The 16,585-nt window shown below is 45.9% G+C and overlaps 1 protein-coding gene across 3 annotated transcripts in view; it reads right to left on the reverse strand.

Annotated features, from left to right (window-relative positions):
* Positions 1 to 16,585, reverse strand: part of sesn1 (sestrin 1) — a 188,335-nt gene that overhangs the window by 75,026 nt on the left and 96,724 nt on the right. Inside the window, exon 1 of one of the 3 annotated variants that reach the window (XM_070885662.1) lies at positions 6,446 to 6,464. The exons of the other annotated variants lie outside the window; for them this stretch is intronic. The gene's annotated coding sequence lies outside the window, so the exon portion shown is untranslated. Of the gene's footprint in view, positions 1 to 6,445; positions 6,465 to 16,585 lie in introns of those variants that run through there. 3 annotated transcript variants of the gene reach the window in all.

The raw sequence follows: 16,585 nt of genomic DNA on the forward strand, positions 1-16,585 counted from the left end.
CTGGTGCAAGGCTCGAGCAATCGTTAAAGGGGCACAACGGCCCGCCCTCTTCGGCAGTGGTGCTCCGGGTTCAGGTAGTTGCATGGCTTCCTCATCCTCGTCATCTGCATCTTCCTCATCATTATCAGCCACTCTCACCTCAGGTAGGTCTTCTGCTACCATCTGCTGCTGCCTCATGATGGCTAAGTTATGCAGCATGCAGCACACAACAGTGAACTGACCGACAATCTCAGGGGAGTATTACAAGTAGCCTCCGGAATGGTCCAGGCATCGGAAACGCTGTTTCAAGATGCCAATGGTCCTCTCTATGATGCTGCGCATCGCAGTGTGCGACATCTTGTATTCCCAGTCAGCTTCCGACCGGGTTATGCGTAGGGGCGTCATGAGCCAGGTGGTGAGGCCGTACCCTTTGTCTCCCCAGTAGCCAGCTCTGCCCTTCTGGCTGCTGCTGAAACATGGCAGATATAACACTCTCGTGTAGGATGAACGTATCATGGGAGCTCCCAGGGTATCTTGCATCAACTGACATGATGCGATGCATGTCATCACACACGAGCTACACATTAATGGAGTGGAAGCCTTTTCTGTTCCTGTATATCTTGGAATCCTCCAAAGGTGCTCGCAAGGCGATGTGGGTACAATCAATGCAGGCCTGTACCTTTGGGAAACCAGCAATCCTGGAGAAGCCCGCAGCCCTGTTACGCATTGCCTGGGAGGTCATGGGGAACTTTATGTTGTCATTCCTCCGGGCATATAGTGAAACAGTCACCTGCCAAATGCAGACATGTGTTGCATGTTGAGAAATGGCGCACACATCCCCAGTTGTAGCGTGGAGCGATTCAGATGCATAGAATGAAAGTGTAGCTGTACCATTCACTTCAACTGACAAAGCAGTCCTCCTGACGCTTCTAGCTTTTACTAACTCTCAGATCTCAGTTACAACTTATTTGTGGAAATGCAGCCTTCTGACACAGTCTGCATCACTCAGGTGCAGATACAAACGCCTGTCTCGATATACCCGACATGGGTAAGGCCTCCTGCCCATCACCCTATGGGCTCTGAGGTTCCTCATGCGATGACGTTGAATTAATTGCCTCCTCCGCAGCACGATCATGCAAGAGGCTTGCACAAGGTATGGCATTGTCAGTATTGCCCCCATGCTTAAATTTTTTCGATGCAAGAATCTCAAAATGACAGGCAGGCAGGACAAGGTTCTTTGTTCTCTCCCTACAAGGTCTGTAGGGACCACACCCAGGTCTGAGCAGGCGCAGTAATTGAGAACCCCCCAACTCTCTCCCCCCCTCCCCGAGTCCCGGGCCACTTCGCGCTGTGCAGGCATCTGATGCCTTCTGTATACCTTCCACCGCCCCCCCATCCAGCCAGGCTTGATTTGATGGGTAGTGCAGGCTTCTGCTGCCTTCTGTATACCTTCCACAGCCCCTACCCACCCAGGCTTGACTTGATGGGTAGTGCAGGCTTCGGATGCCTTCCGTAGGCCTTCCACAGCCCCCCCACCCATCCAGGCTTGATTTGATGGGTAGTGCAGGCTTCTAATACCTTTTGTAGGCCTTCCATAGCCCCCCCACCCAACCTGGTTTGATTTGATGCGGAGTGCAGGCTTCAGATGCCTTCCTATGCATTCCACAGTCCTCCGCCCCCGCCCCCCACCCCCTCACCCCAGGCTTCTTTTGCAGCCGAGCCCCGAGCCCATATCTGGGCACGGGAACGATTCCGCCGGCCGACGCTCCAACCCTCGAGCCCTGTTTGCAGATGTTCAGTGGTGGTGTGTCAGTTGAAAAAAAATGAAAACTTACAGAATTCCATCAAACTTCCGTTTACTGTGTTATAAAGGTAAAAAAAAATAATCTTTATTATGCATATTTAATTGTTCTTGACTCCCTCCAAAACTTCGCTGAAAAACAATGGCATCTTTCTGCGCCTACTTTTGAATGTGTGCTGCTTTTTCTTAACTCACCAGAAGGTTTTTTTTTTAAGGAGTGGTCACATACGCCGACCTAGGAGAAATTTTTGGGGGGCAAACTTACATAATTGACTGGTGCAGACATCAGGTTACGCCTCCTATGAAGCAAAAAAAACTAACCTAAAAAAATCATAACTAACTGAGTTATGCTGGCGCACATTCCTTGTGGAAACTTAAATTTTTTAAACTTACGCCAAAAAAAGTGGCGGGTGCCAAAAAAACGGCGTAAATCACTGGGGAAAATTGAGCCCATTGTATTACCAGACACTTTACTTGTGTACCAGCCATTTATTGTATTTAAAGTCATGGGTCTTTAATACACTAGTTTGCATATTTTTAATTAGGCCTAAAAAGCACAAATTACACAGAATCATGAATTACATACACTTGAGCAAAAATTTATATTATAAACACCATTTTAAGATGTGAACAGAGACATTTTTACAAACTTAAAAAACAAGAACCAGAAGTAAAGATGGGAAAGCTGCAGAAAATTCAGTAGACAAGACAAGCTTAAATCAAGACCAATACATAAAAAAACGGTGAAAAAAGCCACTGTAAAAGGTTGATGAATTTGGCTTAGACATGTATTTTTAAAACGACTTTCAAAAAACTTCTGGGCTGATTAAATAGCTGTGAAATCATTTGTGGTCACTGCTTTTGTGCTATTTTTCAAATGTTTTCTCCCAACTTGAGAAACATAGTATTTCAGCTGATAAAATTCTCAAACAATTTTATATTGCTGACTATTTTATAATTTTACTACTCTGTGACTATTCAAATAACACTACTTTATTTAATACACTAGGTATGACAATCTTTTATATGATAAATTACTTGGCAATCACATTTTGAGCTTTCACAAAACGAAGTACATTAGATATTGGATGACTCCGGGTGTTATGCACATAAAGTATTACTGTCCCCACAAGTACAAGGTCTGGAACAAAGTACATCTCAACAGTAGGTCGATTGTTATAAAATAATATTGTTTTGTACTTTTAAATCAAAGTTCAGTCCCAAATTTGATATCACAAGTTGAAAATAATAATATTTTATATGGAGGTCTTCTAATTATTGCAAGCTTTAGATATCTCAGTGCCAGCCTCGTGAGGAACACAAGAGACCCACTTCCTGCTCCCTTGGCCCCATTCCCACTAAACTGCTGCCCATCCAATTTCCCTTCCAGGCCCCCATGCTAGCTGACATTATTAATGGTTACACCTCTTCAGGTATTGTCCCCCTCCTTTTCAAACTGCCTTCCCTCTCCATCCTCCCTCCCCGTGTTACACCAAGAAGCAGCAAGCCCAGAAGAGGGTCAAGGTGGTAGGTGAATTTAATATTTCTTCTTTTAACAAAAGGTTTCCTTGTGGGCCAGAAAGAACAGGACTCACAAGGAAATCTTGAGAATTTTTCATATGTTAAATATGTTGGCCCTGAAATTGCAATCGGAGACTTCCCATGGGCGGATGCCTCCAACCACAAAAATATTTACGAATATACCTGGTGGTCCTGGAGGAAAGAACACTTGTGCTCCGAGGCCTCCATGCGCAGCCCAACGCAGAGGCACACGTATTCCAGAAGCGTATGTGCAACCTGGGATCACATGGGCCAGATCAACCAATGAAAATGAAATATCCCCATTTACAGTATTGGTGAGATCAGTTTGTGCGGATTTCATCCCCTACGAGGCACAACGGATATGATTTTGGCAGCGCGACAGCTGCAGGAAAAATCCAAGGAACAGCACCAGAGATTGGGGTGGTCTCGGACCTGACCTGGAGACGGAGTAGGTTGATTAGCTTCCCACTGTGTAGTTTAATTCCACTCCAGCAGGGAGCTTGCCGACTGAGGTGGAGTATGGCAGCGAGGAAGGTTGAGAAGAGGGTTGGAGCGATGACGAAGCCCTTATACATGGCCTTCTTCGACCTTAAAGGCCTTTAACACTGTTAACCGCGAGGGTCTATGGAGCGTTCGCCTACGTTTCAGATGCCCCCAAAAGTTCGTCACCATCCTCCACGACGACATGCAGGCCGTGATCCTTACCAACGGATCCATTACAGACCCAATCCACATCCGGACTGGGGTCAAACAGGGCTGCATCATTGCTCCAACCCTCTTCTCAATCTTCCTCGCTGCCATGCTCCACCACACAGTCAAGCTCCCCGTTGGAGTGGAACTAAACTACAGAAGCAGTAGGAAGCTGTTCAACCTACGCCGTCTCCAGGTCAGGTCCAAGACCACCCCAATCTCTGTCGTCGAGCTACAGTATGCGGACTACACCTGCATCTGCCCACGTACAGAGGCTGAACTCCAGGACATAGTTGACATATTTACTGAGGCGTCCGAAAGCATGGGCTTGACGCTAAACATCAGCAAGACAAAGGTCCTTCACCAGCCTGTCCTTACTGCACAGCACTGTCCCCGTCATCAAGATCCACGGCGCGGCTCTGGACAACGTGGATCATTTCCCATATCTCAGGAGTCTCCTATCAACAAGAGCAGGCATTGACGACGAGATCCAACACCGCCTCTAGTGCGCCAGTGCAGCCTTCGGCTGCCTGAGGAAAAGAGTGTTTGAAGATCAGGCCCTCAAAACTGCCATCAAGCTCATGGTCTACAGGGCTGTAGTAATACCCGCCCTCCTGTATAGCTCAGAAACATGGACCATGTACAATAGACACCTCAAGTCGCTGGAGAAATACTACCAACGATGTCTCCGCAAGATCCTAGAAATCTCCTGGGAGGACAAACGCACCAACATTAGCGTCCTCGACCAGGCCAACATCCCCAGCATTGAAGCACTGATCGCACTTCATCTGCTCTGCTGGGCAGGCCACATCATTCGCATGCCAGATACGAGACTCCCAAAGCAAGCGCTCTACTCGGAACTCCTTCACGGCAAACGAGCCAAAGGTGGGCAGCGCAAACGTTACAAGGACACCCTCAAAGCCTCCCTGATAAAGTGCAACATCCCCATTGACACCTGGGAGACACTGGCCAAAGACCGCCCTAAGTGGAGGAAGTGCATCCGGGAGGGCGCTTAGCACCTCGAGTCTCGTTGCCGAGAGCGTGCAGAAATCAAGCGCAGGCAGCGGAAAGAACGTGCGGCAAACCAGTCCCACCCACCTCTTCCCTCAACGACTATCTGCCCCACCTGTGACAGAGACTGTGGTACTCGTATTGGAATGTACAGCCACCTAAGAACTCATGGAAGCAAGTCTCCCTCGATTCCGAAGGACTGCCTATGATGATGAGTTCCGTTTGTATGGAGATTACCATTTCTATGAATGGGGATACCACCAAAAACACAAACATTTAAAATAAATAAGAAAAACACTTCACATATTTAAAATTAATTGAAATTAAATGTTTTAGACAAAAAATTTTGTTTTTAATATATATGTTTTAATAGGGGTAAAAATAAACTTACCTTAATTGACAGGGTTTTTAATACAAAAATTAATAAAATTGTATTTTTCTATCTTTTAAAACTCTTACGCTGGTAAAAGCAGGCGTAAGAGTTTTAAGGACATTCGTTGGGCAGCAGTTGGGCAAACAGCCCAAATCTCCGCCCGTGAAGGCCCCTCTCCCAGGGATGCGTTGGAACGGTCGAAAGAAATGTTGATAGTGCCTAAACCTGGAACTTGCAGGGCATCTTCAGGTGCACATCGTATGCACCCAGAGAGGCTGCAATTTAAGGGCTGTTGTGTTCACACACAGAAAGCCCTTGAATGGCTTAGTTTAAAAATGATATTCACTATATAATATAGCTTCAACCTAGCAACAGTTACATGTTTATCTGAACTTTAAACTAGCAAGAGAAATTTTAACTGAGCAATTTTAATGTAATATCTGACCAAAACTAAATTTACAACACAACTTGGCCAGCCAATACATGAGAGCAGAGATTGTGACAATGTATGACCTTTTTTATGTGAAGAAATAATTAGTGTAAAACAAGCATAAAAAATCCTTCCAAGCAAATAAATAGGCCAAAGCATGTCCAGAATTTATAAAAAATCTAATTTTATTACCAAGCACTTTGACATACAAGTGAAAATATGTTACAAAGACCATGCTGCAAAATACCACAAATAAATGAGATACAATTTACTATTCATACTTTGTCGGTTTTCCATAGCAATAAATTCACTATTATGGATTTGCATTGGTAATATAGGGCTCAATTTTCCCCAAAGCATTTTTTTGGCGTACTTGAAAAGTTACGCCTGATTTTTTGGGGCCTAAGTACGCCAAAAAAAAACATTCTAAGTTGGATTTCTTCATTTTGACGTGGCGTAACCCAACCTTTAGTTTTGGGGGTGGAGCCTTGATCTGTGCCAAAAAGATCAGGCTGCCATGGTAACCAGGGACAAAATGCGTGAGGCTGCAAAGTGAAGCATAAAGCCAGCTACCAACACATTAAGAGAATTGAAAAACACATAGCAGCAACTTACTTACCTCCAACCCTGCCCGAATGGCTTGCCGGTCCGATCACATTCTCGGTCCCCGGATATTTTTTCTCTCTCTCAGAATGAGACCGGACTGTGTGTGTGAACTGGGGACCGAGAATGGGACCGGACAGCCTTCGGGCGAGGTTGGAGGTAAGTTGCAGCTATGGGCCCCAAGTTTCCACACGATAAAAAACGGGCACCCCTCCGAGCTGGGCGCCCGTTTTTCGCGCCTAAAACGGCGCCGGAAAAAAAACGAGCGATTCTGGAGCGCTTTGCAGCTCCTTGTCTGCTTGGCGCGGCGCCCAGGGGGGCGGAGCCTGCACTCTCGCCGATTTTGTAAGTGGGAGGGGGCGGATACTATTTAAATTAGTTTTTTTCCTGCCGGCAACACTGCACGTGCGCGTTGGAGCGTTCGCGCATGCTCAGTGTGAAGGAAACATTGGCACGCGGCCATTTTTGTAGTTCTTTGTAGCTGTTTAGTTTTTGAACATTTTTTAATAAAAGTACATTGCCATCAGCACATCAGCACTGAGGCTTCTTGTAGCAGTGAGAAGGGTGCAGGAAGACTCAGAAAGTTGAGGCAGCCGTTTCCCGACGACCTCCCCCTTTTGCCGTCGGGAAATGGCTCCTCAATTTCTGAGGCTTCCTGCAGCCTTCTCTCTTTTCCGCCAGCCGTCTGGAACGGCTCCCCCCCCCCCCCGCGTTCGGTCGGCTTCCTTCCCTCCCCCTCCCCCCGCGTTCGGTCGGCTCCCTCCCTCCCTCCCGCGTTCGGTCGACTCCCTCCCTCCCTCGCGTTCGGTAGGCTCCCTCCCACCCCTCCCTCCCGCCCGCGTTCGGTCGGCTCCCTTCCCTTCCCCGCCCCCCCCATGGCATTCGGTCGGCTCCCTTCCATCCCCACCCCCGTGTTCAGTCGGCTCCCTTCCTCCCTCCCGCCCGCCCGCGTTCGGTCGGCTCCCCCCCTCCCCGGCGTTCGGTCCGCTCCCTTCCCTCCCCAGCCCAGCATTCAGTCGGCTCCCTCCCTCCCTCCCGCCCGCGTTCGGTCGGCTCCCTTCCCTCCCCCCCCCCGCGTTCAGTCGGCTCCCTCCCTCCCTCCCTCCCGCGTTCGGTCGGCTCCCTTCTCTCCCCACCCCCGCATTCGGTCGGCTCAGTCGGCTCCCTCCCTCCCTCCCGCGTTCGGTCGGCTCCCTCCCTCCCCCGCGTTTGGTAACGGCTGCCTCGTTTTGTGACGCTGAAGCACTTTCACACAGGTAGGAAGATGGTTTATTTAATCTTTTCTTTGCTTATAAATGTTTATTCAGGTTGGATTTATTTGTATAATATTTGTATAAGTATAAATAAGGATTTATTGTAGAATTTAATGACTTCCCTTCCCCCCCCCCCACCTCGTTCTGGACGCCTGATTTGTAACCTGCGCCTGATTTTTTAATGTGTAGAACAGGTTTTTTCAGTTCTACAAAAATCTTCACTTGCTCCATTCTACTTTAGTTTGGAGTACGTTTTCACTGTGGAAACTTTGAAATCAGGCATCAGTGGCCGGACACGCCCCCTTTTGAAGAAAAAATTCTGTTCCAAAGTAGAACTGTTCTACCTGACTAGAACTGCAGAAAAAAAAATGTGAAGAATTGCGATTTCTATGATAGACCGTTCTCCACCAGTTGCTCCTAAAAATCAGGCGCAAATCATGTGGAAACTTGGGCCCTATGTGTTTTTCAATTCTTTCAGTGTGTCCGGGCATCTGCTGCGCCGATTTCCTTAGCTCTCCGGAAGGTTTTTCTGCAGAGGCCACATATGCTGGCCTAAGCACAACTAGAGTAATTCAGCTAGCCAAACTTCCCTAAATGGCCAGAATTGGCATGGGTGGCTGGCTACACCCACTTTGGCTGAAAAAAATCGTAAGTGAGTTATACTGGTGCAAATTGATTGGGGAAACTGTGGTTTTTCAACTTAGGCCAAAAAGAGCAGCCTGCTCAAAAAAAACGGCGCAAATCACTGGGGAAAATTGAGCCCATTGTGTTGTAAATCTTGCCCATGGCAGGACTGTACTTTTCAACACAGGAGCATGTCATGTGGCCTCTTTGCTAGAGCAATCCAAAAGTGATCCCACTGCCCTACCACTCTCCCCACAGCCCTCATCTTCCACTGCCTCAAGTGTTTCTCCAATTTTCCCTTAAAAACTGTGCACAGTTCTGGTCTCCATATTATAAAAAGGATATAAAGGCATTGGAGAAGATGCAAAAAAGATTTACAGGGATGATACCAGAACTGAGAGGTTATACTTATCAGGAAAGACTGAACAAGCTGGGGCTCTCTAGAAAAGAGAAGACTGAGGGTCAACCTGATAGAAAGGGTTTGATAGGATAGACAGAGAAAATGTTTCCAATTGTGGGGGAGTCCAAAGCTAGGAGCCATAAATGCAAGATAGGCACCAATAAATCTAATAGAGAATTCAGGAGGAACTTCTTTATCCAGAAAGTGATTAGAATGTGGAACTGATACCACAAGGAGTAGTTGAGGCAAAAATAGATGCACTTAAGGGGAAGTTAGATATACACGAGGGAGAAAAGAATAGAAGGTTAAACTGATAGGGTTAGATGAAGAGGGGTGGGAGAAGGCTTGTATGGAACACAACACCAGCATGGACAGTTGAGTTGAATGGCCTGTTTCTGTGCTGTGAATTCTGTGTAAAAAGATGCAGTGGTTCCTCCCTTACTATTCCTTGTGGCAAAGCTTCCCATCCTCTGAAGAAATTTCTCAAGCTCTCCCCTTGCTTTCTCAGTGACCACTTTAAAGTGATGAGGGCTCATCATTAACTCCCCAATCAAACAAAAATGTTTTTCCTATTTACCTCATTAAAAAATCCTAATTAAAAAAACCTCAAATCTCCTTGTAGGCTTCTCTGCTCCAATGGAAATAGCCCTAGTACAGGGTATGTCAAATCTAGGAACAGGAATAGGCCGTTCAGCCCCTCAAGCCTGTTAAACCATTCAATTAGGTCATGGCTGATCTGCATCTCAACTCCATCTCGCTGTCTTGATTCCAAAATCCTCAATACCCCTGCCTAACAAAAATCTTATCCACCCCAGGTTTGAAACTTTCAGTTGACCTAGCCTCAACAGCTTTTTTGAGGGAAACAGTTTCAATTTCCAATACCCTTTGTGCAAAGAAATGATTCCTGATATCATTCCTGAACATCCTAGCTCTAATTTTAAGGTTATGTCCCTTTGTTCTGTATTCCCCACCAGAGAAAATAGTTTCTCTCTCTCTCATCATCTTCATGCAGATCAGCCATGAATGGTTTAACAGGCTTGAGGGGCTGAATGGCCTATTCCTGTTCCTAGATTTGACATACCCTGTACTAGGGCTATTTCCATTGGAGCAGAGAAGCCTACAAGGAGATTTGAGGTTTTCTTTAATTAGGATTTTTAATGGGGTAAATAGGAAAAACATTTTTGTTTGGTTGGGGAGTTAATAATGAGCCCTCATCACTTTAAAGTGGTCACTGAGAAAGCAAGGGGAGAGCTTGAGAAATTTCTTCAGAGGATGGGAAGCTTTGCCACAAGGAATAGTAAGGGAGGAACCACTGCATCTTTTTACACAGAATTCACAGCACAGAAACAGGCCATTCAACTCAACTGTCCATGCTGGTGTTGTGTTCCACACAAGCCTTCTCCCACCTCTCTTCATCTAACCCTATCAGTTTAACCTTCTATTCTTTTCTCCCTCGTGTATATCTAACTTCCCCTTAAGTGCAACAATACCTTTATTTTCAACATTGCTAAGATCATAAGTCCAGGCACATTACTGGAGAGACCCCACAAACCAGTTTCTCACCAGAGGAGGAGGAAAATCAGGATAGTGGGCAACAAGCAAATTTCAGTAAATTCCTCGTAGTCATCAACAGAAAAGTCATTAGCAGAGACCATGGAAGGCAGCTGCAGAAAATTTATAACGCAGTGAGACAACAAAGAGAGCAATTATTATAATTAATGGCCAAGTCTTGAGGTGGGCTGCGTGGGAATGTCCGGTGAAAGTAGGACCTCAAAAGTAGTAACTTCAGGATTGCTACCAGTGCCACGTGTTAGTCAGAGTAGAAATAGCAGGATAGTAACGATGAATACGTGACTTGAGGAATGGTGCAAGAGGGAGGGATTCAAATTCCTGGGACATGGGAACCAGTTCTGGGGGAGGTGGGACTAGTACAAACCAGACGGTCTGCACCTGGGCAGGACCGGAAACGATGTCCTAGGGGGAGTGTTTGCGAGTGCTGTTGGAGAGGGTTTAAACTAATATGGCAGGGGGATGGGAATCTATGCAGGGAGATAGAGGGATGTAAAATGGGGGCAGAAGCAAAAGGTAGAAAGGAGATAAGGAAAAGTGGAGGGCAGAGAAATCAAGGGCAAAGATCAAAAAAGGCCACATTACAACATGATTCTAAAAGGACAAAGAGTGTTAAAAAAACAAGCCTGAAGGCTCTTAGTCTCAATGAGAGGAGCATTCTAATAAGGTGGATGAATTAGCTGCGCAGATAGCTGTTAAAGGATATGATGTAATTGGGATTACGGACACATGGCTCCAGGGTGACCAAGGCTGGGAACTCAACATCCAGGAGTATTCAATATTCAGGAAGGATAGACAGAAAGGAATAGGAGGTGGGTAGCGTTACGGGTTAAAGAGGAGATTAACGCAATAGTAAGGAAGGACATTAACTTGGATGATGTGGAATCTGTATGGGTAGAGCTGCGGAACACCAAAGGGCAGAAAACGCTCGTGGGAGTTGCGTGCAGACCACCAAACAGCAGTAGTGAGGTTGGGGATGGAATCAAACAGGAAATTAGGGATGCGTGCAATAAAGGTGCAGCAGTTATCATGGGTGACTTTAATCTACGTATAGATTGGGCTAACCAAACTGGTAGCAATACGGTGGAGGAGGATTTCCTGGAGTGTATTAGGGATGGTTTTCTGGACCAATATGTTGAGAAACCAACTAGAGAGCTGGCCATCCTAGACTGGGTGTTGTGTAATGAGAGGGGATTAATTAGCAATCTTGTTATGCGAGGCCCCTTGGGGAAGAATTACCATAATATGGTAGAATTCTTCATTAAGATGGAGCGTGACACAGTTAATTCTAGGGTCCAGAATTTAAAGAAAGGTAACTTCGATGGTATGAGACATGAATTGGCTAGGATAGACTGGCGAATGATACTTAAAAGGGCTGATGGTGGATAGGCAATGGCAGGCATTTAAAGATTACATGGATGAAATTCAACAATTGTACATTCCTATCTGGAGTAAAAATAAAACGGGGAAGGTGGCTCAACCGTGGCTAACAAGGGAAATTAGGGATAGTGTTAAATCCAAGGAAGAGGCATATAAATTGGCCAGAAAAAGCAGCAAATCTGAGGACTAGGAGAAATTTAGAATTCAGCAGAGGAGGGCAAAGGCTTTAATTAGGAGGGGGAAAATAGAGTATGAGAGTAAGCTTGCAGGGAACTTAAAAACTGACTGCAAAAGCTTTTATTGATATGTGAAGTGAAAAAGATTAGTGAAGACAAATGTAGGTCCCTTGCAGTCAGAATCAGGTGAATTTATAATGAGGAACAAAGAAATGGCAGGCCAATTGAACAAATACTTTGGTTCTATCTTCACTAAGGAAGACACAAATAACCTTCCGGATATACTAGGGGACCAAGGGTCTAGTGAGGAGGAGGAACTGAAGGAAATCCTTATTAGTCAGAAAATTGTGTTTGGGAAATTGATGGGATTGAAAGCTGATAAATCCCCAGGGCATGATGGTCTGCATCCCAGACTACTTAAGGAACTGGCCCTAGAAATAGAGGATGCATTGATGGTCATTTTCCAACATTCAATAGACTCTGATCAGTTCCTATGGATTGGAGGGTAGCTAATGTAACCCCACTTTTTAAAAAAAGGAGGGAGAGAGAAAACAGAGAATTATAGACCAGTTAGCCAGACATCGGTAGTGGGGAAAATGTTGGATTCAATTATTAAAGATGTAATAGTAGCGCATTTGGAAAGCAGTGACAGGACTGATCCAACTCAGCATGAATTTATGAAAGGGAAATAATGTTTGCCAAATCTTCTAGAATTTTTTGAGGATGTAACTAGTAGAGTGGACAAGGGAGAACCAGTGGATGTGTTAATACGGATTCTTTTCTCCCTCAATCTGTTTCAGTGAATACACTGACGCGAACACCAAAGCAGCTTATAACAAAGCAGTCTTTATTAATTGTTTCACCGGCCGGGACTTATCAGAACAAAGGAACGCTCTCCCTCAGAGTGCGCCCACTTCCCTCGGACAAGCCCCGTTACAATGTAGGGGCGCAAAGGTTATACACTTTCAGTACGTAATACAGTTGAGGGACATTCAGTTCACCCTATCCTTTTGTTATCCCTCCTTCCCTTTGTCCACTCATGAGCCGACACCTGTCAATCCTTGCCCAATTAAATAGCAACTGTTTTGCACAAAGAGCTTTTTCACCCATTGCTTGTTATTGCTACAATTTTACTGGCGTGACTAGTAACTAAGAGCTTGAGCAAGTCTGCTATTTGTGCTGATGTTGTAACATTTGCAGTCTGACATTCTTTTTGTTATCCTTCCATGATTCCTTTGTTCACTTCACTGTCTCTATTGCTTATACATTTTCACACATTCTCAGATGTGGTGTATTTAGACTTTCAAAAGGCTTTTGACAAGGTCCCACACAAGAGATTAGTGTGCAAAATTAAAGCACATGGTATTGGGGGTAATATCTTGACGTGGATAGAGAACTGGTTGGCAGACATGAAGCAAAGAGTAGGAATAAACGGGTCCTTTTCAGAATGGCAGTCAGTGACTAGTGGGGTACCGCAAGGTTCAGTGCTGGGACCCCAGCTATTTACAATATACATTAATGATTTAGACAAAGGAATTGAATGCAATATCTCCAAGTTTGCAGATGATACTAAGCTGGGTGGCAGTGAGAGCTGTGAGGAGGATGCTAAGAGGCTAGGTTAGGTGAATGGGCAAATGCATGGCAGATGCAGTATAATGTAGATAAATGTGAGGTTATCCACTTTGGTGGCAAAAACAGGAAGGCAGAATATTATCTGAATGGTGACAGATTAGGAAAAGGGGAGGTGCAATGAGACCTGGGTGTCATGGTACATAAGTCATTGAAAGTTGGCATGCAGGTACAGCAGGCGGTGAAGAAGGCAAATGGTATGTTGGCCTTCATAGCGAGAGGATTTGAGTATAGGAGCAGGGAGGTCTTACTGCAGTTGTACAGGGCCTTGGTGAGGCCACACCTTGAATATTGTGTACAGTTTTGGTCTCCTAATCTGAGGCAGTACATTCTTGCTATTGAGGGGGAGTGCAGCGAAGGTTCACCAGACTGATTCCCAGGATGGCAGGACTGACATATGAAGAAAGACTGGATCGACTAGGCTTATATTCACTGGAATTTAGAATGAGAAGGGATCTCATAGAAACATAAAATTCTGACAGGATTGGACAGGTTAGATGCAGGAAGAATGTTCCCGATGTTGGGGAAGTCCAGAACCAGGGGTCACAATCTAAGGATAAGGGATAAGCCATTTAAGACGGAGATGAGGAGAAACTTCTTCACTCAGAGCTACCACAGAAAGTTGTTGAGGCCAGTTCGTTAGATATATTCAAAAGGGAGTTAGATGTGGCCTTTCAGGCTAAAGGGATCAAAGGGTATGGACAGAAAGCAGGAATGGGGTACTGAAGTTGCATGATCAGCCATGATCATATTGAATGGTGATGCAGGCTCAAAGGGCTGAATGGCCTACTCCTGACTTATTTTTATGTTTCTATGCTGGGGTCCAAACTCCAATTTAGAAATCTCGATGGAACAGCAGCACAATGGGCTAAAGTTTTGGTCTGAGTTGCTCCTATTTCTTTGGAACAACTAGTTTAGAATGGAGCATCTTAGAAATTGCAATTCTCGGCATTTAGTTTGCTCCAGATCTAGTGAGTTATAATAGTTTTATTTTAGAACAGATTTTTTCCAAAAGGGGGCGTGTCCAGCCACTTACGCCTGTTTTGCAAGTTTAGGCAGCGAAAAGTTACTCCAAACTGACTTAGAATGGAGTAAGTGTAGATTTTTGTACACTCAGAAAAACCTTGCCTACACTTACAAATCAGGCGTAGGGAACGAGAGATGGGGGTGGCGGGGGGGGAGGGGGAAGGGGGTTTACAAACATTAGACACTTCACTTTTAAAAATAAAGAGCCATCATCAATAATAAATGACAAATAAATCAATAAATCAATCAAAAAAAAATATAAAAAATAATTTTAAAAATCAATCAATAAAAAATTACGTTTCTACTCACCTACTGCAGCCCCAGGAGCCCTCCAACAGCGTGCTGGGACGGGGCCCCCAGTGTCTCTCTCTCTGTCTGTGTCTCTCTCTCTGTTTCTGTCACTGTCTCTGTGTTTCTGACAGCGAGGGGTGGGGGGGGGGGGGAAAGAGTGGGGGGAAGGAGGGAGAGGAGGGGGGAGGGAGAGAGAGGAGGGGGGAGGGAAAGAAGGAGGAGGTGGGAGGGAGGGAGAGAGAGAGGAGGAGGGAGGGAGGAGGAGGCTGAACGGGCCGGGCCACCGCCACCGATACTTCGGGTGGGGCCCGCACCCAGCGAGATGCCGGGCGGGCGGGCCCCGCCACCGACAGGGTGGGGGGGGGGGGAGGTGAGAGGAGGGGCAGAGGGAGGGGGAAGGGAGAAGGCTGAACAGGTGGGGAGCGGGGAGCTGAATGGGAGGGAGGGAGCTGAACAGGAGGGAGGCCCGAGTCCCGATCTTCGCCCGCGGAGCCCATTCGACCAGGGCTCGGGCCAGACCCCTCCCACGCAGCCTCGGGGACAAGGAGCTACTGCACATGGTCCAGGCACTGTTTTCAGCACAGGGACCTGGCTCCGCCCCCAACCCTAGTGCTGCGCCACGCCAAGCACGAAGACGTCTTGCGAAGACCAGAGAATCACAAGGTAAGTTTTCGGCACCCTTTTTATTCCAGAAAGTCGGCATGTGCTTTAATTTTGCACACCAATCTCTTGTGTGGGACCTTGTCAAAAGCCTTTTGAAAGTCCAAATACACCACATCCACTGGTTCTCCCTTGTCCACTCTACTAGTTACATCCTCAAAAAATTCTAGAAGATTTGGCAAGCATGATTTCCCTTTCATAAATCCATGCTGACTTGGACCGATCCTGTCACTGCTTTTCAAATGCGCTGCTATTTCATCTTCAATAATTGATTCCAACATTTTACCCAGTACTGATGTCAGGCTAACCGGTCTTTAATTCCCCGTTTTCTCTATCCCTCTTTTTTTTTTTTTTTTTAAAAGTGATGTTACATTAGCTACCCTCCAATCTATAGGAACTGATCCAGAGTCGAGAAAATGTTGGAAAATGACCATCAATACATCCACTATTTCTAGGGCCACTTCCTCAAGTACTCTGGCATGTAGACAATCAGGCCCTGAGGATTTATCGGCCTTCAATCCCATCAATTTCCCTAACACAATTTCCCGACTAATAAGGATTTCCTTCAGTTCCTCCTTCTCAATAGACCCTCGGTCCACTAGTATTTCCGGAAGGTTATTTGTGTCTTCCTTCGTGAAGACAGAACCAAAGTATTTGTTCAACTGGTCTGCCATTTCTTTGTTCCCCATTATAAATTCACCTGATTCTGACTGCAAGGGACCTACATTTGTCTTCACTAATCTTTTTCTCTTCACATATTCTTCCCTACCGCCTGTCCTCCTCGCCATGTCACTTCATGGCAGATGCAGCGTTTGCCACGCTGCCCGTCATTTCTATCATTTAAATCCACTGTGAGCATAGGCTGCAGGCCACAATTTGGCAAAAGTTGGGAAACTAGCCTGCTAGAAATAGGCAATCCACCCAACTATAGGATACCAGTACTACAGGATTTCTTTAAATAAGAGCCCTCTGTAAAGAGAAGCGGGGTCTTTATTTATTGCTCCACTACTTATAACACCAAGCAGCAGAGTCCCTATGTCAGCAACAAGCTCATTGCACCACCAGATCCTTTACCAACTTGCCCACTACAGCACCAGGGAACACGCCATAACCAGAAACTGCCTCTCACTTCACCTCAGCGCCAATTA

This window comes from Pristiophorus japonicus, chromosome 7 (genome assembly GCF_044704955.1).
Source record: "Pristiophorus japonicus isolate sPriJap1 chromosome 7, sPriJap1.hap1, whole genome shotgun sequence".
NCBI lineage: Eukaryota > Metazoa > Chordata > Chondrichthyes > Pristiophoridae > Pristiophorus > Pristiophorus japonicus.